Source organism: Mus musculus, chromosome X (assembly GCF_000001635.26).
Source record: "Mus musculus strain C57BL/6J chromosome X, GRCm38.p6 C57BL/6J".
Taxonomy (NCBI): Eukaryota; Metazoa; Chordata; class Mammalia; order Rodentia; family Muridae; genus Mus; species Mus musculus.
Genome location: NC_000086.7, coordinates 99710680 through 99732921, shown reverse-complemented (window position 1 = coordinate 99732921; position 22242 = coordinate 99710680). Strand labels below are relative to the sequence as shown.

The window sequence follows — 22242 nt, the reverse complement described above, 5'->3', positions numbered from 1 at the left end:
TCTGGCCTTACAGTGTGATATGGGCATGTCCCCCCTCCCCCCAGTTAAAGTCATCTTGATCAGATCGGCAAGTCTCCAAGCAACCACATTCTTCCCTAGTGAGATGCACTCGATCCTAAGCCAAAAGCCTATCATTTCAGTATCTTAAGCCATCATCCAAAAAACAAATCTGCACAGCTTCAACCCTCCTTTGCATCTCCAGCTGTGCTGGCTGCAGCTACCCCCACACCTAGCCTCAAGGGACCCCTGACCTCTAAGCTAGCCCTACAGTGACCAACTTGTAGACAAATCTTATTCCCCTTGGTTCAGATGAGACAATATTGGAATTTCTCAAAAGGAAATTTGCTAGGAAACCAAGTGAAAAACAAAACTAGAGAGGGAGGGAGAGAGTGAGAGAGAGTACAAAAGCTTAAAGAATGATGCTTTATAGAGTCCAATTCCTTATCCTGAGATAACTACACTCTGGCTGCAGACTGGCTTGGCTGGCACAGTTCACAAGGCACACAGGATATGAAAATATAATCCTTCAACCTTTGAACAAAAGGAGATGAGGCTGGAGCTGGAGCACAGCTTACAGAAAGACAGAATGAGTCTTTGTGTGTCTGGACTATTTCATTCCACAGAGATGGTAGCCTAGAGCTTGGAAAGGCTGCTCCAGCAACTCTGGACAGGCAGGACATCCTGTCTTCTAGCCCCAATGCCCTGCAAGCTGCCTGCAACATTGCTGACCTTCTACTTTGATTTTAGTGGTGTTTATATCAGTGGTTTCTTTAGGATTTTGGAGATGCAAGATCATGTTGCCTGCAAAAGGAGGTGGTTTTTCAACTTTCATTCTAATTTGGAGGCCTTTTCTTCTACTTTCTTCCTAACTACCCTGGGTAGAATGTCCATTTCAGTGTTGGATAGAATTAGCCTGAGTGGTGTCTACATCTTGTCCCTAGTGGGAAGTATTCAGTCTCTCCATTGAGTGTGAGGTTACTGTGGTTTTTATGTGCATAGAGGCTCAATCCAACTTTCAGTGACCCATGCTTTATTGAAAAGCTTAGCAATACTTTTTACATTTTCTTCCTTTGTTGTACTTTTAGCTTCCTTTACTTTTTGCACAGTTTCTTTCAAAAAGTCTAGCCTATCCTTACATGGCTAGAAAACTCAAGAGCAATAACTTGACTTTCTTGCCATTGTCCATTCAACAGACACAGAGGAAGCGCCTACAATGAGACAACACTTTCCCAGGTTCTTGGAAATACAATACTGGGTAAAATAAAGTGGCTATGTTCTGATGCTCACATTCAAGGGCGACCTTAAAATATGTAAATAGTCAAGATAATCACAAAGAGAAGTGTGAGACGGAGCACTGTGGGTGGCTGTGATAAGGGGGTGGGGGAGATCCAGAGCTGCTCTGTGGCAAGGGGTCAGAAAAGTTCTTTCCTATGTATGTGATATTCAGGTGGGTTTGGGGTGATGATAAAACTTTGGAGAAAATTATGGCAGAAGAAAAATGCAAAGGAATCAAAAATAAGCCTGGTGAGTGTGAACGCAGGGCCACTGGGAAGGTAGCTCAATGAGGCTGGCATAACTGGAGGGAGAGGGGGAGTGAGATGTGCTGAGAACAAAGGCCGGCACTGATCTTACAGGCAAGGGCACCAGAGTGGATTGGAAGTGCTGGGGAAGCCACTGGAGAGTGTTAAACAGGGGGTGTTGTGATCTAAGTAAATCCGTCTGCCTGATGTACCTGTGTATATCCTGCTTTCCAGGTCAGGTGAAGAGCAGAGCTGTAGAGAATCTGATCACCTCTGCAGCCCCACCTCACACAATGGCCAAAGGGATTCTTCTAAAATATAAGCCAGGCCCTGTTCTTCCTTTCTTAAAGTGGTTCTTTTTCTTCTGTGGGGCTGGAGATTGAAGCCAGAGCCTCATGTACCATCAGCAAATGCTTTGCCACTGGGTTACAGCCTCAGCTGCTTCTATAACCCCCCACATAATGCTCCATTTATCTTGTCGGTAAAGTATATACTTGCTTAACAGCCATCAAGACCGTTTTGTCGATTTTTTCTTGCTGCTGGAACAAAATACCACACACTGGGTAATTTATAAACAATAGATGTTTATTTGGTTGACAGTCGTGAAGGCTGGGAAGTCTGATCTTGCAGGATTTCTTATTGCATCATAATGTGGCAGAAAGCATCACATGGCCAGAAGGAGCAAGTATACAGTGACTGTGACAGAAAGACAACGAAATGGAAGGTAAGAAAGGGGACAAACCCATCTTTTTGTCAGGAGCCCATTCCTTTGATAAGCTAACTTTCTTCCATGATTACAGCATTAATCTATACAAGAAGGTGACAGTCTCATGACCTACTTACCTCTAAATCACTTCTCAGCACTGTTGTATGGAAATTGCATCTTCAGTACATGACTTGGAGAGGATATATTTAAACCATACCAAAGGTGCTATAACCTCTCCCCTCTGCTTTGTATCTCTGCCTGTCTTTACTCTATCACTCTCACTCTTGTTTACAGTCTTCTAGCCATACTAGTGCCCTTGGCTAGCCCTCCAAAAAGCCAAGCATGCTGCCACCACAGGGCCTTTGCCCTAACTGTTCCCTTTATTCACAATGCTTTCATCCAGCTATCTGCTCAAACACTAGCTCATCAGACAAACTTTCCCTGGCCAAAGCCCTTTCCAGTCTGGCCTTGTCCACCACTATCTTGCTCTTTTGTTTGCTCTACTTCATATAGATTGGCTTATATGTTGTTATTTCAGAAGCCTGGCAAGGGTTTTCTGTCCTGTGAGCCTTTCCTACCACCTTCTGTTCCCTAAACATGATGGCCTCCATTTAGATACAGCACCACCGGGGCAGACACAAAGGGATCAGACAAAAGGAAATGGAGGAAGTAAAAGTTGTCAGGTTGGACCTGGAGTTATTCTCTGAGTCAAATAGGACATGTCAGGCTATAGAAGTTTTTTGTGGTTTCTGTTGTTTGTTATGAACAGCAATACAAACAACAGATAGTCATAAGAGCAAGTTAGAAAAAGTCTTGAGGTTTCTTGAAAAGTGAGAGATGTGACATAGTCCAATAATTCTACTCTTAGGGGTTTTTTTACCCAAGAGAAATAAAAACTTGTCCACACAAAAACTTATGTACTAATATGTATAACATTATTATGCATTGCATGTAAAAAAGTGGGAAAAACTAAATTTCCATTAACAGATCAATAGATAAAATTTGGTTTGTTCATGAAATAGAATATTATTCACCTATGAAAATAATGAAGTATTGGTAATTGTTACAATGTGGATGAACATTCAAAACACATTAAATAAAAGAATGCAAATATCAAAGCACATGGTGTGCTTCCATTTATGCATACACAAATCCACAGAGATGAGACAGAAAGTTGATTAGTGGTTCATAGGAGCTAAGGAAAGACTAAAGTGAAGAGTGACATTTCTTCCTGAAGGGATGATGATGTTCTAAATTAATAATGGTGATGGCTGCACAACTTTGTGACTGTTCCCAAAGCACTGACTTGTGCACAAAGTGATGCTCTTGTAGCCCACGTACACCTTCTTCCTACTGTTGCTGTGGCTTCACACTGTCATCACTTGAGTCCTAAAATAAACATGCTACCACTTACGTCTACTTCTGTACACAAGCCTCAGTGGGCCAGAGAAAAGACAACAGGGTATGTTTGCCCTTAAAGTGTTGTTCCATCATGCATTTTACAATTGACCACAGAAGACTGGATAGATATCAAATTCAGGATGATGAATAAAAATTATAGTTTTCCTCAAGAGCCAAATAGCTGAGCTTGGCCTTATGTTCACAGTCCCAGTGACTCCCATGGGGGAAAAAAGAATATGTAGGTTAAAGCTGATAACCTTGGACCTTCAACAGGGTGCATGTGTGTGTTGGGGGGTCTCTATGTTGCTTTACTCATTGTAATTTGGTATTAGTGGCAAATTTCATGCATCTCTTATTTGGGAAAGGGCTATGAGTGAGAGTCAAATATGTAGTAGAAAAATAGTTTATTTCTTGCCTTGGGAATGAGTCCATGAGCTGTCTACATGTATGTGCTGGTTAGATTTATGTCAACATGGCATAAACTAGAGTCACTAGACAGGAAGGAGCCTCAGATGAAAAGATGTCTCCACAAGATCTGGCTGTAGGTAAGTCTGTAGGATACTTTCTTAGTAACTGATTGATGGAGAAGAACCTGTCCCACTGTGGGTGGTGCTATCCTTGGGCTTGTGGTCCTGGATGCTATTATCTCTTTGTACAAAGCTCAAGTCTAAGTGGATCAAAGACCTCCACATAAAACCAGAGACACTGAAATTTACAGAGGAGAAAGTGGGGAAAACCCTCGAAGATATGGGCACAGGGGAAAAATTTCTGAACAGAACAGCAATGCTTGTGCTGTAAGATCAAGAATCGACAAATGGGACCTCATAAAATTGTAAAGCTTCTGCAAGGCAAAAGACACTGTCAATAAGACAAAAAGGCCACCAACAGATTGGGAAAGGATTTTTACCAATCCTAAATCTGATAGGGGACTAATATTCAATATATACAAAGAGCTCAAGGAGGTGGACTCCAGAAATTCAAATAACCCCATTAAAAATGGGGTACAAAGCTAAACAAAGAATTCTCAACTGAGGAATACTGAAGGGCTGAGAAGCACCTGAAAAAATAATCAATATCCTTAATCATCAGGGAAATCCAAATCAAAAGAGATTCCACCTCACACCACTCAGAATGGCTAAGATCAAAAACTCAGGTGACAGCAGATACTGGCAAGGATGTGGAGAAAGAGGAACACTCCTCCATTGTTGGTAGGATTACAAGCTCTGTAAGTCAGTCTGGCATTTCCTCAGAAAATTAGACATAGTACTACCGTAAGATACATATACCCAGAAGATGTTCCAACTGGTAATAAGGACACATGCTCTACTATGTTCATAGCAGCCTTATTTATAATAGTCAGAAGGTGGAATGAACCCAGATGTCCCTCAACAGAGGAATGGATACAGAAAATGTGGTACATTTACACAATGGAGTACTACTTAGCTATTAAAAACAATGAATTTGAAATTCTTGGGCAAATGGATGTATCTGGAAGATATCATCTTGAGTGAGGTAACCCAATCACAAAAGAACTCACTTGATATGCACTCACTGATAAGTGGATATTAGCCCAGAAACTTAGAATACCCAAGATACAATTTGCAAAACACAAGAAAATCAAGAAGGAAGGCCAACGTGTGGATACTTTATTCCTCCTTAGAATAGGGAACAAAATACCCATGGAAGGAGTTACAGAGACTAAGTTTGGATCTAAGACAAAAGGATGGACCATCCAGAGACTGCCCCACCCAGGGATCCATCCCATAATCAGCCACCAAACCCAGACACTATTGTATATGCCAGCAAGATTTTGCTCAAAGGACTCTGATATAGCTGTCTAGTGTGAGACTATGCCAGTGCCTGGCAAATACAGAAGTGGATGCTCATAGTCATCTATTGGATGGAACATAGGGCCCCCAATGAAGGAGCTAGAGAAAGTACCCAAGGAGCTAAAGGGGTCTAGAACCCTATAGGTGGAACAACAATATAAACTAACCAGTATGCCCAGAGCTCATGTCTCTAGCTGCATATGTAGCAGAAGATGGCCTAGTCGGCCATCATTGGGAAGAGAGTCATGAAATGAAAAAGAAAGAAAGAAAGAAAGAAAGAAAGAAAGAAAGAAAGAAAGAAAGAAAGAAAGGAAGGAAGGAAGGAAGGAAGGAAGAAAGAAAGAAAGAAAGAAAGAGAGAGAGAGAGAGAGAGAGAGAGAGAGAGAGAGAGAGAGAAAAGAAAGAAAGAAAAGAAAAGAAAAGAAAAGAAAAGAAAAGAAAAGAAAAGAAAAGAAAAGAAAGAAATCAGGTTGAGCAAACCGTGAGGAGCAAGCCAATAAGCAGCGCCTGTCCATGGCCTCTGCATCAGTTCCTGGGTCCAGTTTCCTTTCCTGTTTGAGTGCCTGCCTTGACTTTCCACAGTTGACTGTGATTCAGAAAATGTAAATCAAATAAACCCTTTCCTCTCCAAGTTGCTTTTGATCATGGTGTTTCATCACAGCAACAACAGCTCCAAATAAAACACCATATTACATTCATGTCTGACAGAAAATATTATTTCCCTATTCTATCTCTAGAATGGGCACAGATCAGCTTGCTGTCATTTTATCACATATGGCTTATTTCCACAGTTGAACAGTCTTACCCTGAGGCCATCCATGCTTCCAAGGGGAAGCCTTAATCTGGACAAATTAGACTATAGCACACAACAGGTCAAAGTGTTAGTCATCTTCTAGAGGTATTGAAGAATTGAACCCAGTGGGTATTCCCTACAGAGTCCTGGCGGGATTCATTGTAGAACTTCCTACTTTGTGTACAAAGTCCTGGGTTCAGTCCACAACACCACAAAACAAAGTAAAAACTCCAAAGCTTTTCCTATGCTGTGGAATATATACAAAATACCAGCGTTTGTTTAACTCGGCAGGATCGGTGGAATCAATTGCTCATGGGGAGAGGTGACTGATCCCAACTATAACATCCTCAGGGTCTGCTCAGACACTTGAATCCAAGAAGACTGTGCTGTGTCACACAGCATGGGAAGCTCTGCTTTACTGAAGGACATTTGCTTCTGAGAGCACCTTGGAACAGGATGCTAAGTGAGTCAAACCACTATTCTCTGGCCACGTACAAGTTTGACCTTAGACGTATCTCTCTTGAGACCTAGAAATGTATCTTCTGGAACAATTGAGACCCTGAACTTCATCTATGATGCATGCTGCCAACAATATCTTTAGGCCAGGCTTGACGCCAAGTTATTCACTTTGCTAGAGAAATTGTCATCTATTTGGGAGGCACTTTAAGAACAAGGAATGTACTGGGTGTGGTGTTGGACTCATGCAGTGCCAGCACTTGGGAGGTGCAGGAAGGAGGATCAGGAGTTCAAGGTCATCCTCCGGCTACATAGTGAGTTCAAAGCCAGCCTGGGCTACACGAGACCTTTTTCAAGAGAAAAATATGAAAAATTAAAATAAAACCTAGGAGATGAAAATTCTAATCCAGTATCAGAACCTCGGCCAGCCCTTGGGTCTTAGATGGTTACCAAGGATGCTATCCTCGGGCTTGTGGTCCTGGATGCTAGAATGTGCTCCCTTTGATTCGGGATTACAGGCTCTTGGACTGCAAATATAATAATCTACAGTGGAGGTTTAAGTTTTCCAATTCTTCCACTCAGGAACTGATACTTTGTAAAGGGGGAGAGAGTCAGTTTCAAGTGATAGATTTTCTCCACTGGGTAATGGCGATGCATTTGGAGAAATGTTCAAGTATATGCTGCCTTTGGCCTGTTGGCTGTCACTCAAATTAGAAGGGTGGAAGTCACATTTCAAATCCACTTAGAGTTACTAGAAGGAACAAATGACTATTTTTAGGCATGGATCAATTTTTTTTATGTCTCCCTAAACTGTGAGGTCTTTTATTCTGACTGCATCTGGAGCCTTGACTTTACATTATTTCTTCTTTAAAGGCAAATGGTTTTCCATAGCTATTGTTCAGAGTTGTACTACAGCATCGCCACCTGCAGGTCACAGCCATGAAATGCATATTGACTGCTTGAAATTAGAGTCAGATGAAGAGGTCTGACCAGTAAATAGCTCTTAAACCTTTCTAGACATGTGAATGGCTGAAAAGCAAAAAGCAAATGAAAAGACAAATAAGTGAAAATATAAGAACAGAGCAATAGTTCCTCTGGCCTTACAGAAATGTCCTAAATTAGAAATTCTTCGGATGGGGCATGAATTCATTTTTCAAAATAGTTCTAATACTCTGGATACTTTCCCTTTGGGAAGCTACTGATCTTGTTCAACCTAGATAATACATGAATGGCACCCCTAAAACTATGAAGGAGATACAGGCAGGGTTAAGACTTTCACAATCTCTCTGCAGGTCTATAACCTGGGTTTGGGATCTAAATCTGACTCAAGCCAGCATTTTCAAAAGCCAGTCAGGCATTATCTGGACTATAGCTATGTCTGAGAATTTTTTTCTTTAAAAAATTTTATCTTCTAAACGGACACACAGAACTTCCCGTCTAGCATGCAAGGAGTATAGAAATTGCCACTCCATCCTAACAAAGACAGGGTAGAAAAAGGAGGGGTCAGGGATCAGCAACTCTTCTTAGATCTGAGAGTAGTAGTAAGGTCATAGGGCAAAGTACTGCTTCAAAACTTGGAGAGATGGGAAGGGATATATAGAAACCATAATGTTCCAGAGAAGAGCCCCGCCAATCCAATCGCAACCTGTACTGGGACCAATGCAAGACTGGGAAAGTCTGCACTGCAGTTGACGAATTGCTGGAGTCTCTGAATGGATGATATGAGAGTTAACATTTCTCTGGGAGCCTTGATATTTTTGTGAATTTTAGCAACAGGAGCTCTACCAAGCTCTCAAAGGATACTCTCATTGTGCTTCCAGCAAGGGTAGGAGAAGATTAACCATTTTGAAATATATGATCTTACCAAGACTTGCCCTAAGGAGAAACTGTTATATGATTCTAATCTGCTGGGAATTTTAAAAAGATCATTGCCTACCTAGAATAAGGAAATACACAGCCTAGCCCCTTCTACTTCCCTGAACTACTCAGGACAGGGAGAAGCCATGAGCCCCTCTAAGTCCAGGGCCACAGGCTCATCCAGAGACTCGGAGCTAAGCACGGGTTTTTAAATGTTCCTCCCCTCCCCCAGTGCTTTATGACTGTATCACTAAAGGACTCTCTGCTACAGTTCCTTGTACTTAGTACATCATGTCCACTTTCCAACAACAAAACTCCCGAGGCATAATAAAAGGCAGAAGCACAGTCTGAAGAAACCAAGAAGCATCTAAACGAGACTCAGATGGGACAGAAACGGCTTATCAGACAAAGACTTTCAAGACTCCATAATTAATATGCTAAAGATGCCAACGGGCAAAGCACACAGCAATGCAAGGCAGATGGATAATATAAGCAATAGAGGAAGACTTTCTAAGAGATAATTGTAAAAAATGCTAAAGATCAAAAATACTGGGACCCAGGACACAAATGAAGAATAATTTTTGATAGGCTAATTATCAGACTAGATAAGTCGAATGGGGAGTCTGTGAGTTGAGGACACAACAATAGAAACATCCAAAAACCGAAAAGCAAGTGTAAGAAAAACTGAAGCAAGCATAATGCAATATCCAAAAAGTGTAAGACAGCTACAAAAGAAACAACATATTCAAAGCAGGAATACCCAAAACAGAATGAAGAGACTGAAGGACAGTAGCAGAATTTGACACAATAGCAACTGGCAATTTCTCCAAATTAGTGTTAGACACCAAGTTAGAAATCTAGGAGTCTTGGCCAATAACAAGCAGAGTAAATGTAAGAAATTTTGGACTAACCTATACTATACTTAAACTTGGAAAAGTCAAAGATAAGTCAAATTTCGGAAAGCCAGAACATTCCAAAAACACTTTTTGTACAGAGGAACAAAGATAAGAATTTTATCTGGTTTCTCAGAATCCAGCAATGTGTGCTTCATCCTCTGCATCCTTGCCGGCACTTGGTATTATCAGTATATTTCAATGAAAGCTTAATTGGTGTTTCTTCACAGAGTTTAGCTATTATTTGTGTATCTATTTGCCTTTCACATGGTGTCTTTGGTGAAAAAATTTAGCACTTTTGATTAAGTTATTTTCTTACTATTCAATTCTGTTCCTATATATTCTAAATATAGAACTTTGTTAGATATGAGGTTTACAATTTTTTCTCACTTATAGTTTGCCTTTTCATTATTTTTAACAAGGTTTTACATCATGCAGAGGAAAAATTATTTTGATTATGATGACTTTTTGATATTCCCCCTCTATGTTTCATTTAATACTATGGTGCAATGTCTAAAACAACCTTTAACTGAAATTTAATGCACTGTGTGAGTGTGTATATGTAAAGTGTGTGTGTGTGTGTGTGTGTGTGTGTGTGTGTGTGTGTGTGTTCATGTTTGTGTGCTGTAGTGGCTATTCCTGGTTGTCAACTTGACTATAACTGGAATGAACTACATCTGGTCATCTGTGATTCAGATCCTGAGGCTGGGAGATACAAGTTTCTGACCTGGATCTTGGCATGGAAATCTTGAGGCATAGTGGCTATGAATTCCAGGAAACTAATGCAAGGAGATCTCCGAGTTCAAAGTCAGCCTAGAACAAAGCAAGTCCCAGATCCAGGCTTTCTGTCACACACCTTTAATCTGGGCCACACCTTCTGCTGGAGACCTACATAAGGTCATTGAAAGAAGGAAGATTAGCTCTTCTTCACCTGCTTGCATTTACTTGCCAGCACATCTGTTGGCATCTATCTACTAGCCTTGTGGGACTAAGCAACTACTAGGTCCTTGGACTTCCCATTCACAGCTGACCATTGTTGGGGAGTTGGACTACAGACTGTAAGTCATAATAACAAATTCCCTTACTGTATAGAGACTATCCATAAATTCTGTGACTCTAGAGAACCCTGACTAGCGCATGTGCCTATGGAGGCCAGAGGTTGACTTAGAGTATCTTCCTTTATTGCGCTCCATCAAGTGCTTTGAGACAGGGTCTCTCACTGGATCCAAAATATATGAATTGGCATCTGTTTCTACATCCACCAGCATTAGAGTTATAGATACTTTGTCACACTGGGAAATTTTTTTAGGGGAGCTGGGGATTTGAACTCAGATCCTCATGTTTGCACTACAAGTGTATCTAAGCCATGTCCCCAGATTTTCCCATGCTTTCGTCTAAAAAATTTATAACTTAAAACTTTACATTTAGTTCTGTGTTCCATTTTGGATTACTTTTTCTAGAAGATGTGATGTTTAGAGTACGGGTGTTGCTGCTGCTGGTGGTTTTGTTGTTGTTGGTTGGTTGTATGTCAAGGTCACATTTTTGTTTGGTTGAAGGTTTATACACATGGTGGGGTGTTGTGGATGAGCCTGGTGCTGTTTGTGTGTTGATGCTAATTCAGCTCTCCTGGGAGGGGATGCAGACAAGGGGTGAGTCATACTCAGATGACTTCTTGTGAACCAATTCTCTAATGTATAAAGGAGCCAATCACGGGGTGAGTATGTGGGACTTCCAGGTTGGAGAAGGGAAGAGAGGAAGGAAGAGAGAGTTAGCTTCTTTTTGGATGGGGATAGTCTGAGGACAAGATGTAGCTATGAGTGTCTCCCGGTTTCAATGGCGGATCTGTCAGGATTCGCCACTGGAGGATTCAGATTTAATAAGGCTTACAAGGTTAGGATTTTAGTTGCTCCGCCCAGTAATTGAGTTACAGTCATTTCTGAACTAAGTTTGTGTTGTGTTTTCCTTCATGCAGCGGGTCGTCTGGGCTCAAGAGAGAAAGGTATGGTGGCAAAGTGTGGGTTTGCCTGAGGTGCACCACAAAGGCTGTGGGGGATTTGAAGCACAGAGTTGGCATGCTAACAACCCACAGGTGGGAACTTAGCGAGCTGGGTGGAGACGTTTTGGGAGCTCTGGGCCAGAGAGTCTCCACAAGATAAAAACAGGCCCGGCCGGACCACTGGGGCTGAGACTTGCCAGCACAAGCACGGAAATGTGCCCGTTCCTTTTTTAATATTTCCCACAACACTAGGTGTTCCAGTACCTTTTGTTGAAAGGATTCTGTATTTGTGAGGGTTCTCTAGAACAGAAAAGAATATGTGTTTGTTTGAGGAAGTTTTAGGGCCAGGGAGATGGCTCAGTGGGTAAAAGATCTATCCGTGCAACCCTGATAACCATGGAGCCCATGCAAAAAGCCAGATGTGATAGCATGAAACTGTAACCCAAAACTCCAACAGGACAGAAGATGAAAACAGGAGATCCACCAGACAGAGCAGCTATCTTGAAGAGAACGGCACAGTAGCAGAAACAAAAGAGACACTGCCTTAGCAAGGCAGGAGGGAAAAACTGACTGCTACAAAGCATTCTCTGACTTTCCACACTTGCACCTTGGCATATGCAACCCATCACTCCCCAGTGAATATACACATAAAAGAACCTAGAAGGCAAGCCTTCTGGAAGGAGAGCAAATTACATAGTAAATAAGTAAACACACAAACAAGTAAGTAAATATATAGGGTTTCCAGGAATAGCTGTGAGTTTCTCTCTAACCACTGCCTGTACTCTGCCCCTTTATCTCCGAAGTCTTTATCTCTGATATATGCTTTACCTGAAATAAATAAGCTACCCAACTCTCCTTTTTTCTTAGTGTTAGCATGGTCTATCTTTCTCTAGCCCTTCTAATATATCTGTCTTTATATTTAACAAGACTTTTGTGTGAGGGAGGATATATAGTTGTATCTTTTTAAAGAATATTTTTGGTTTTTTTATGTTTTTGAGAGCTTCATATTGCATAATGATTATACCAGTTGACATGCCAACACAGATGGGAAAAATCTTACAAGCCCCCCCCCCCCATGAAGAGCTACAGATGGCTGCAGAGAAAGGGAGAGACCAATTTCTCCAGGAATGAGCCCTCTGATAACTTAGCCGGTTTCAAGTGTATTGGATTTTATTGTGTTTTTTATTTAGTTTTTGATACGTGTGTGTGTTCCTGTATCTTAGTTTATTTTAGCCATTTACATTTAAAGAGATTAATTGTTTAGTAGTAGGTATATATGTTACACACACACACACACACACACACACACACACACGGTTTTCCCTATATGGTCACTATATGGACTGCACTGACCAGGACTGCACAAAGATCTGTCTGTCTCTGACTCATGAGTGCTGGGATTAAACATGCATGCCACCATGCCTGGCCAACTTTTCATATTTTAATCGGAAAGTGTATAGGATCTCATTTTCCTCTCCTTTGAGAACACCAATTAGCCTTTGTTTTTAAAGGTATTATTTGCACTAGAGTTTGCAATCATTTCAATACCACTTCACCAGGAGAACCTTATAACAATATATTTAATCATTTGCTCTCAGTCTTTTATACCACTACTGGCATTCATTCTATTTCTCCATAAGCTACAATCAACTAATACATTGTTGCATTTATTGCCTTTGAAGAACTAATTATTAGATCAACTAAGAAAGAAAAGTAAAATGATTGTACTTTCATTTATTCTTTCTTCTTTATGTAGCTCTTTAGATTCTGACCTTACTAAGTTTCTTGCAAAGAACCTTGGATATTTCTTTCAAGGTAGGTCCTTAGAAGGAGTTCTGTCTGTCCACCATGTGCTTCCATCAGCAAGCACTTTTACCTGCTGAGCCATTACATAACCCTGGCTGGCCTCAAACTCACCATGTAGGCCAGGTTCCTCAGGAACTCACAGAGACCAACATTCCTCAGAAAAGCTGCCTCCTGCAGCAGATGGAAACAAATACAGAGACCCCCCAGCCAGATATTATTCAGATAGTGAGAGACCTTGGAACACTCAGCCCCAAATGGGATGTCTCCATGAGTCCTTCCTCCTGGAGGTTCAGGGAACTCTGCAGAAGAAGAGGCAGAAAGTATAAAAGTCAGAAAGAATGGAAGATATCAAGGAAATAAGGCCTTCTAGACAAAGCAGAGCTGGCACACAAATGAACTCACAGAGACTGGCAGCATACATAGACCCTGCAGTGTAAGTCAAATGGGACCCACTGCTAAGATGGGAAGTGGACACAAGCCTCTATCCCTAACCCAGAAGATACATCTAATTGATAATTGCTTGCAAAGGAAAACATTTGATTTTTCCAACGGAGTCTTACTGGGAATACAAAAAAGAGTGGACCCATGCCCAGAAGTAGATGACCAACACAAAACAAACTCAATAGTATTTTTGGATTTTTTTTTCTCCCAATGTTTGGTTTGGCATTATTTTTAATCTTACAGGTCTTCTGCTTATATATTAAGTTTTCTGATTTCGTTTTCATTGGTTTCTGAGTGACATATCAACATCTGTATGTGTATCTTCTTTAGCTCTTTTTTCCTGTTTGATTTGTGCGATTCTGGTTTGTTTGTATGTTTTTATATTATTATTACTATTATTATTATTATTATTATTATTAAAGACTCATTTGTATTCTAATGAGGGAGCGAAATAAAGGGTATGGCTTTTCATTGTTGAGTAAGTGGGGAGGATCTGGAAGGGGTTGGTGCAGGGAAAACCACAATCAGAACATAATGTATGAAAAAAACTATTTTTAATGAAAAAAGAAAGAAAGAAAAAGAAATCCACCCTCCTTCTCCTACCGAGTGCTGGGATTAAAGGTGTATGCCACCATATCTGACTTTCCTTTACTTTTATATATTTTATCCAAATTATTTGACTTTTGTTGTTTGTAATTTTTAAGATTAAAGAATAATTATCATTTCCCCCTCCCTCTCTTCCTTCCACCCCTCCCATACTCACCCTTCTTCCTGTCAAATTTATGGTCTCTTTTTCTTTAATTATTATTGTTACATATATATTCACGTCAATATATAAGTATAACCTGCCCTGCTGATTCTGTTTAGTGTTGCTTGTGTTTATATACGATTTCAGGGCTGACCACTTGGTATTACCTAACTTAACAGGTAGCGCACCACTGGGGAAAACTAACTGTCCCTCTTTCTACAGTCATTTCCTTGCCTATAGCTGAGCCTTGTGAGAATACTCCCATGTATGCTGGTTTGTCAACTGGTATTGTCATTGTTCAGGTCTTATTAGGTATTGTTAAGGTAACATGGGTAAAGCTTCCCTATCATTTCTAGAAGACAAACTCTCAAAGCCCACTTTTTGGTTCTGTGGACATCTCTGGTCTGAGCTGCCTCCTAGGGACATATTAATGTCCAAGGTCTGCATAGAGCTGCCCCTACCCCTCACTGGCTGTGGCACTCAGGAGAGCAACCTCACATCTCGCCTGGACAACATAATAGAACTGGCCCTGGTAGTGTGGGGGCAGGTGCACTGGGTTGAGAGCTGGAGAACAGGCCCTGCCCCATTGCTGGCTGCAACATTTGGGTGAGCTAGCTGACACAGTGCCAGAGAGCTGGCCCTGTTGGAATGCTGGTGGACTGAGCAGCTCAGATACTGGCCAGGCCCAGATCCAGGGCTTTGAGTTGGCCTACCCAAACATCTAGCTCATCTATGAACTGCTGTAACATGTGAGGGAGCTAGGACTGAAGATCCAAAGCTGCAGGATCTCCATGATACAGGGCAACAACAGGATATCCAAGAGAAGTCCCAGTGAAGATCCAATATTTATAGTGTAACAGAAGCCAGAGGCCTTGAACCAGACCAAGAATTCATTGCAATGAACATTTGCAAGGAAAGATGTGTAAATAAAGGAGTATACTGTGTGATACACTGCAGTTTCCACTGTATGATTTCTGTCTCTCTCTCTTTCTCTCTCTCTCTCTCCCCCCTCTCTCTTTCTCTCCATCTCTCTCTCCATTTCTCTCTCTCCATTTCTCTCTCTCCATTTCTCTCTCTCTCTCTCTCTCTCTCTCTCTCTCTCTCTCTCTCTCTCTCTCTCTCTCTTCTTTTGAGGGGAGATTGCAAGGGCAAAGACCAGATACAAAGGCATGAAGATATGTGTTGGATTGAAGTGTGTGATATAAAATTCACAAAAAAATCACACACACACACACACACACACACACACACACACACACACATCTTAATCTCTCATGGGAACAGGAGAAAATACCTTTCCCAGATATCAAAGTCTTATCCCCATGGTGGTAACATAAATTATAAATCTTCTGTTAATGGTGCTGCTACCTAAGTCTGTGATTTCATTTTGGAAAACAAGACTCTAGTCAAAAACTTAAAAAGAAGGCCTTTAAAATTGGATTGGCCACAGGAAACTTTGGAAAAGCTCAACATATTCTTAAGGATTTAGAAGAGTCTGCACACATCCAAATGGGCTCAGGAAGAAAAAAAAATCCATTCACTTAACATTGCCTGGCCTTGGTAAGCAGAAATTGAACACTAAGGTTGACTTGTAAATTATTTGTAATTTGAAAGCATGCCTTCACACACAGGTTCTCTTGACAAGCAGTCAAGGCATTTAAAGAAATCTGATTGATCATTGGATGGCCATGAAATTACACTGACTAAAGTGTGACATCTAATTTGCTGGTTAATTTTCATCAACTTGACACAAATTTAGACATATCCGAGAAGGGAGAATCTCAGTTGTGGAGTTGCTTCCATCAGAGTGGCCTGCGGGGAGGTCTGTAGGGCATTTTCTTAATTGCTAATTGATGTGGGAAGGCCGAGGCCCCTGTAGACAGTACCATCCCCAGGCAAGTAGGCCTGGGCTATATAAAAATATTAGCTGAATATGAGCCTGGGAGCAAGCTAGTGAGCAGTATTCCTCCATGATTTCTTCTGGTTCTGCCTTCAGGTTCGTCCCTGAGTTCCTGGTCTATCATCCCTCAACGATGAACTGTAACCTCGAAGCCAAACAAGTCTTTCCCTCACTGAGTTGTTTTAGCTTATGGAATTTGTCTTAGTCAGGGTTCTATTGGTGTGAAGAGACAAGATGACCACAACAACTGATATAAAAGAAAGCATTTACTTGGGGCTGGCTTACAGTTCAGAGTTTTGTTCTATTTTCATTATGGCAGAGAACACGGCAGCATGCAGGCAGACATGGTGCTGTGGAAGTAGCTGAAAGTTCTATATCCAGATCCATAGGCAGCAGTAAGAGAGACACTGGGACTGGCTTGGCCTTTTGAAACCTCAAAGCCCACTCTTAGTTATGATATACTTCTTCCAACAAGGCACACCTACTCCAACAAGGGCACACTTCCCAGTCTTTCCCAAGTAGTGCCACTCCCTGAAGAATAAGTGTTCAACTATATGAGCCTATGAGGGACTATGAGGGCCATTCTCACTCAAACCACCACAGACACTTTATCCCAGCAAGAGCACTCAAGCTAAAACATCTAGGAAGTTAGCAAAAGCTAAAAAGTCAATGAACTCAGTGACTACAGAACACTGGGAATGCAAAATCTGCAGAACTGACACAGGGCATACTATGCAACACAGCCTAAGCGAGAACATCCACAGCCGTGACAAACCTAACGTCAGGCAGACACGCTCTGAAGACGGAGCAGATACCAAACTGGCTGCTGTGCATTATGCTACTAGCTTAACTTTAAAAGGTATAAGGCACATAAAGAAACACGAAAATAAAAGGCCTGTGCACAGGAAAAATAACAGTCATTAGACAGAGACTTTAAACCAAATATAACAAATTAAAAGACCATAGAAGAATAATATCTCACCAAACAGAGAATATCAATGAGGATGTATATATGAGTTGAAAAAAGAAAAAGAAAAGAACCAAACAGAAATTCTGGAGTTAAAAGTCAGAGGGGCTGAATAGCACATGCACATTGATGGTGAGATTCTTTAGTCTGGGAAGCAGAAAGAGAAAAAAGTGAAGAAAATTAACACAGCCTAAGAGACCTGCTGGACAGCACCAAATATAACAATGTTCACTTTACAAAAGTCCTGGAAGTAGAGGAGAAAGAGAATAAAAGAAAAAAAAAGTATTCGAAGAAATAAAAACTTTCCGTCAATCTATCTCTCTGAGAAACTCAATAAATACCCATAAATTACATAGAGATTAAAACAAATAAAGGTATATGATAGTAAAATCATAAAAGAGAAATGTTTGTGGGTATATGTGTGTGGGGTAAAGGCCAGAGGTTGATAGTGGGTGACTTCTTTAACTTTTCCTTATAAGCAAAACAGAAGTTTGTTAGAGGCAGGAGAGTAGTGACTTATCATATGTAAGGGAGTCCCTAACTTTCCATCACAAAGAAAGCCAAGGACAATGTAATAATATATTCAATGTGTTATAAGAACAACACCACAAACTAAGAAATCTATATCCAGCAAAATTATATCTCAAAAATAAGGGATAAAGATATCTCCAGATAAACAAAGACTAAAAGAATTCACTGCCAGCAGAACTGCATTTCAAGAAATTCTAAAAGGAGTCCTTCAAGCTGAAAAGAAAGCAAATTAGATGGCAACGTGAATCCATACATAGAAATAAAATGCACTGGCAATTACATAGATAAATATAAAAACGGTATAAAATACAATTTTACTCTTCTTTTTCTTAAGTGATTCAAAGGATGAATGCAGTGAGACACAGTATGACTCATGCATGCAGTCCCATTACTAGGGATGCTGAGATAGAAGGATTTCTTAAGACCAGGGTATTGAAACCAGTCTGGCAAAACAGAAAGATTCCCCCTTTAAAAATGAATGTATGTGGGCAACAGAGATTGCTCAGTGGTTAAGAGTACTGGCTTCTCTTCTTATGGGCCTAAACCCAATTACCAGCACCAACATGGTGGCTCACAACTGTCCACAACTCCAGTTCCAGAGATAAGATGCCCTCTCTGATCTCCTTGGGCATCAAGCACAAGTCTGGTACATACGTACAAACAAATCACACATGCAAACACACACAAGAAGTTAATCAATCTTTATAAAAACTGGCTAACAAAAACCTTACTGATATACTAGAAAATATACATTTATATGGAAGAAAAGTATTAGAGAAAGAACAGGGGGGGGGGGGAAGGCAAAGCATGAAGTAATGAGAAAATGAACCAGGCATGGTAGTGCAGGTCTGTAATTCTAGTTAGCACTCAGGAGGCAAAACAGAAGGATTGCTGTGAATTTGAAGCCAGTATGAACCACACAGTGGGTTTAAAGTCAGACTGGTTTACATAAAATGATCATGTCACACAAAAAAGAAGAATAAAAAGACGTAACATGAAAATAGCAAAATAGCAGTCACTGCGCATTGCTTGTGTACCTTAACTGTAAGGCAGAATGAATCTCTCTAGTGTGATAGAGTGCCAGTATGCTACCTTAGCATACTCTGCAACTTGCCTCCCATGAGTACTATGAGCTCTTCTTTTTCTGTGGGAAGAGAGATAAAGATGGATCAATTCTAATTTTGAGTGAACCATGTGGTCTTTAGGCTTCATCTCTAGGGAGGTCTAGAGGGTAAACTTCAAGATAAGGGAGAGCAAATAAGAAAATTCCAGTCACATTGTCCTTGTCTCTAGAATACTAGATCTACAGACGATAAGAATGTGGATGCTGCACAGTGAACCCACAGTTCTATACAGTTTTGTCCAGTCAAACTACTCTTCATGGTTTGTGTTCTTAAGGATGGACAGGGTTTCTCTGTGGGCCTCTGTGGGCATAAGACCTACACAAATACAAACCAGACAAAAATCTCAGCATCAAGAAGGTGAAGTGGACGCCAAGTCCCATCCTAAACAAAAAGAGATTTGCAGTGGATGCCTCCTGGGAAAGGGGAATCAGTTTTGTTTCCAAAGCAGTGTCTCTGGATGTATCAACCATACTCCAGGGCAGGGTCCACGCCCAGAAGTAATTGGCCAGCACAAAATGGACTCCATCCGTGTTTCAGTTTGTGCACATTTTGTTTTGTTTTGGAGTATTTTTGTTATTGGGTTCTGTTGTCTGTTTTGATTTTTGTTTTCCATTTTTGGTTGGTTTTCTTGTTTGTTTTGAGTTAGAGAACATAAAGTTGGATCGATCGGGAGGTGGAGAGAAGCTGAGAGAAGGACAAGAACGTGATCAAAATATATTGTATGAAAAAAATAAAACAATAAATAAAACAAAACAAGAATAAAACAACATAATTAAAAAAAATGAACAGAGCTTTTCTGTGAGCCTCCACAAAAATCATAAGCCTTCCAGGGAGTTAGAAGAAGTTCATTTTGATACCCATCTTGAATTACTACCAACCAAGTCTTTGCACATTATTTGAGTAATCATTTCTAAAAGTATAGCAGGCATAGCCTATGGCCAGAAGATATGCCTAGTTGAGGGAATAGCACAATGGAAGTTTCTTTTAAAAAAAAAAAAAAAACATAGCTCATCCAGTGTTATAGGGGATTATCCTTCAAGACTTTTTTTTCCATTTTTATTAGATATTTAGCTCATTTACATTTCCAATGCTATACCAAAAGTCCCCCATACCCACCCACCCCCACTCCCCTACCCACCCACTCCCCCTTTTTGGCCCTGGTGTTCCCCTGTACTGGGGCATATAAAGTTTGCGTGTCCAATGGGCCTCTCTTTCCAGTGATGGCCGACTAGGCCATCTTTTGATACATATGCAGCTAGAGTCAAGAGCTCCGGGGTACTGGTTAGTTCATAATGTTGTTCCACCTATAGGGTTGCAGATCCCTTTAGCTCCTTGGGTACTTTCTCTAGCTCCTCCATTGGGAGCCCTGTGATCCATCCATTAGCTGACTGTGAGCATCCACTTCTGTGTTTGCTAGGCCCCGGCATAGCCTTCAAGACTTTTTAATGAAGCTTCTGCAAGTCTCCAAGCCCCATTGCCAGTGTTTGATGCCTGTTGCCCTAAACCCAGTGAAATCACTATATCATATCAAGTTAGAATTTGCTAGGTGATCTGTAGCTGTAGAGGTACTCTGGTTTTGTGGAATCAGGAATGGACTATATAATTAATTAGAGAGGTATGATCTGGAACAAGGTCTTCTTAGACATAAGGTTTGTAGTGTGGAGGGAGGTTGGTGTGCAGATCCAGGGATATCCTTCTGTGGTCTAGTTCATTGACTTTTCTGGTTTGTAGTTAGTGCATATGGAGAACTTTGAGAAGCCTTAAATGCATAGATCTTAAGATATGAAATTGAATCTTCTTTTTGACAAACTGGCAATATTTGACATAGATAAAATCTAGAGCAGGGGATGAGATACAGCACCCTATATCCACACCAGGTGGCCCTGTGTTCCTGTGAGGGAGTCAGCTCCACATGGATGCATCTTCTGCAGAAAGAGCTCCAGAGAGCTCAGGGAGATTTCAGTAGCCTTTTATGGCCTTCTGGATTCATAAACTATGTGGAATTTTTAATGAGGTGAAAGTTAGATTTATGGACACTGGAAATCCTGAGTGTCAGTGTTGGTGCCCAGAATGGAGCTGGCTGGATTGCTAGAGCAACATAATAGCAGAGATATTGGTGAGCTACTCCAGGCTGGTGGCTATGGCCTTGCAGTGGAGCAGTGCTTTTCTCCTGCAATTCTTTGACTGTTTGGGAGCTATTCTGGCAAGAGGTCAACCCTATCCTCACTGTGTGAGCATCTGTCTGATACAAAACTCTTACCGTATTGCACATAGCTCCACCTGTGTCTTTGGGGCCAAAATATCTCAGAAGGAGGAGGAGGAGGAGGAGGAGGAGGAGGAGGAGGAGGAGGAGGAGGAGGATTCACAGCCAAATGATCTACCACATCAATGGCTCCATCCTTAAAGCCATGGATTATCTAATGCCTTCTGGACATCTCAAGCAGATTTTTTGGTAGTAATGGTAATTTTACCTAAGGATACACGATGATACAACACTAGTGCACATGCATGTGCACAGGCCTCACACTTGCAACAACCTGTGTGTAAAAAGGCCAGAGGACAACTTGTAGCAGTCAGTTCTCTCCTTCCACCCAATTTCATCAAATCCGGTCTTCAGGTTTGGCAGCAGCCTCCTGCAGAGCTTATGTTGATTGTAATTTGCTTCCTAGAAAAAACAAGTGCAAGAATAAATGGGTTGCCTGTGTGAAAACGCCACCTTGGTTGTTTAGATAATAGAAAAAGGCCTATAATAAAAAAAAGTACGTGCCTATCATTTATAATCTAACCAAGATTCATGGCTTCCAGATAGGTTTGGAAGTTGATTGACAGGCTCAACCTCAAGAAAAGAATTTGGGGTTTTCGAGGTATACAATTTGGTTAACTAGGATACTGGCAGAGATAGCGTGGAGAATTCCCAGACTGAAGGCCTTTGTGGTATTTGCTAAGTGGGGAGGTGACCCAGTCTATTTCTCACCTCTTGGTCTAAGATGGCCAGAAAACTCAATCTGCAGGTTATTGCAAGAGCCATAGGATAGCTCTGATTATTAAAATTACCCAAAGTATCTGCTTCATTTGATCCTTTAGTGAAGGTGGCAATGGATTCCTTCAAAACGCCCATCAATGGCTGGGGAACAGCTATAGTGAAGCTCTAAGCAGCAGAGCTTGGTGGACATAGAGAAGCCTGGGGCTGACTTTATCTCTCTGTGCCTCCCTTTTCATCTGTAATATGGAAATTTTGATATTATGTATTTTTCACCACTCGTGTGAGAATTAA

At 41.0% G+C, this 22242-nt stretch overlaps 1 long non-coding RNA gene across 1 annotated transcript; it reads right to left on the bottom strand.

Moving 5' to 3' along the window:
• Positions 1 to 2096: 2096 nt before the first annotated feature.
• Positions 2097 to 21616, bottom strand: Gm41898. The gene is made up of 4 exons (XR_878185.1): positions 21440 to 21616; positions 18882 to 18988; positions 13492 to 13556; positions 2097 to 2216 (listed from the first exon to the last, which is right to left on the bottom strand). It is a non-coding gene; the product is annotated as a predicted gene, 41898 (long non-coding RNA).
• Between the last annotated feature and the right edge of the window lie 626 nt (positions 21617 to 22242).